Source organism: Theobroma cacao, chromosome 6 (genome assembly GCF_000208745.1).
Source record: "Theobroma cacao cultivar B97-61/B2 chromosome 6, Criollo_cocoa_genome_V2, whole genome shotgun sequence".
NCBI classification, from domain to species: Eukaryota; Viridiplantae; Streptophyta; class Magnoliopsida; order Malvales; family Malvaceae; genus Theobroma; species Theobroma cacao.
This window is the reverse complement of record NC_030855.1, coordinates 7,001,102-7,003,211: the sequence shown is the minus strand read 5'-3', so window position 1 is coordinate 7,003,211 and position 2,110 is coordinate 7,001,102.

Here is a 2,110-nt window from a genome sequence, read left to right as displayed (position 1 = left end):
CTTGGAAAATTCGACCAAAAATGGGACATTAACTCGGTAAATTTTCTACTTTGTTTTTCTATCACGTTTAATCGTTTTTCATCATTTTCTCTTCATTTCCCTTAGAATAAAATCAATTCATCATCATTGTAAAGCATTGAGCATCCAGCCAAGAGTGGTTATTGTGAAAATTTAATGATTTCTTGCCCAATTTAATTTCTAAACACATTTAACTAACTTAAACTATCAATTTAACTAAAAATCAAAACCTAAAAATTTCAATTTCTCTCCCCTAGAATTTCGTCCAGCCCTTGATATCACTTTTTGATCTCTCTCCTCAAGCATGCTAAATGGAAATAAAGGCATAGGAAAGGTAGAAATCAAGCTAAAATCGAAAAATCTTACCGTTAGACACGTAAACGATCGAAAATCGCGAATTCCCCTTTGAATTTTCTTGTTTCTCTTTGGTTTTTCTTTTTTTCTTCCTTTTCTCTCTATTTCCTCTCTTGTTCTTCCTTATGGCCTGCCAGCACTTAAAATGGGGTTTAAATGGGCTGACTTTTTATTAAAATAATATTATTTTATTAAAAATACCACGTGTCACTTTCCCATTGGCCCATTTTTAAAATTTCATCCATTTGTTTTCAAATTTTCACCATACACTTATCCCACATATCCATAGCTTAGATAAAATTCTCAGACTTATCCAAAGTCTCAGTGGAGTAATTTTTGAAATTTACACTTTTGCCCCCATAAAAGTGAAAAATTACATTTTTACCCAAAAAATTGAAAAATTGCCCATAGACATATTTTTCATCCCTTATACTCATACCATTCTCCAATTTGTCAAATTTGATCTAAATTCTCTCAAAATCTCAAATTTTATCCACGGGTGGTAAAATTACGATTTTACCCCTACACTCCAAAAATCACCAGAATTAAACTTTTTCACTTCCTATCATTAAATTATACTCCAAATAGTTAATCTTGGTCAATAATTTCACTCCATGATCAAATTATTATCTTAGGTGACAAAATGACGATTTTGCCCTTGAACATCAAAATTTCCAATTTTACCCTAATTGAACCCTCGAACTCCAAACAATCATTTTTAGTCATTCCTGGACTATAAAATATTAAATTTCATCCTACAATTCCTATTTGAACTAGTTCGAGGTTAAATCAACTCAAGTGTACCGTTAGGTACGATATCGGGTTTCGTCTTTTCTTAGGTGCTTTCCTAGCATAATAACATGCTACTCAGTGCATGTATGTCATGACATGTGTTTATAAGGTCAGGTTTTACGAACCTCGTGCAAAGTCCGACCCTATAAAATACTAGTCATTACATACATGTGATGATAGCATGATTGCATGCTAGGAGAGTCCCGAAAAATTTACAAAAGTCGGTATTGTACCTAGAGGTACAACAAAGTTGATTTAATCCTCGAACTAGATCAAATAGGAATTTTAAGGTGAGATTAAGAGTTTCACAGTCCAAGGATGACTCAAAATGGTAATTCGGAGTTTGAGGATCAATTTGGAGTCAAATCGGGATTTTCACTATCTAGGGGCAAAATGGTCATTTGCCACCTAGGGACAAAATGAAAATTTTAGAAAAGATTTATTTGGCCCCATTTGACTTATTGGAGTATGATTTGAGATTTAGAAGTGAAAAATTTTAATTTCGATATAATTTGGAGTATAGGGGTAAAATGGTAATTTTGCCACTCTAGGGGCAAAATTGTAATTTTCCACCACTAGGATATTTTTCCAGCACATGGTCTTCCTTTATCCTCATTTTTTACCTTTGACTAATCATGTGGTGGAGATAAAATGTTTAAATTTTTAAAATTTTAAAAATAGATCAATAAGAAAATACCATGTGTCAAGCTGTCACGACCCGGTACTCTCCTCGAGCCCGTGACAACCGCCGCGGTGTCCCAGTAGACACTTATTGCCAAGAATGTCAACCCGAACCCGCAAGGCTTTACTATCAGTTTCTCTGTTCCCTTGTGAGCAACCATTGTCAAATATCGTGTTCTAAAATATTTTAAGCTGTTTCCAACTTTAAACAAATAAAATATTAATTTTTCGTCTCACAAGGGTATTTTGGTCATTTTTCTCAAAA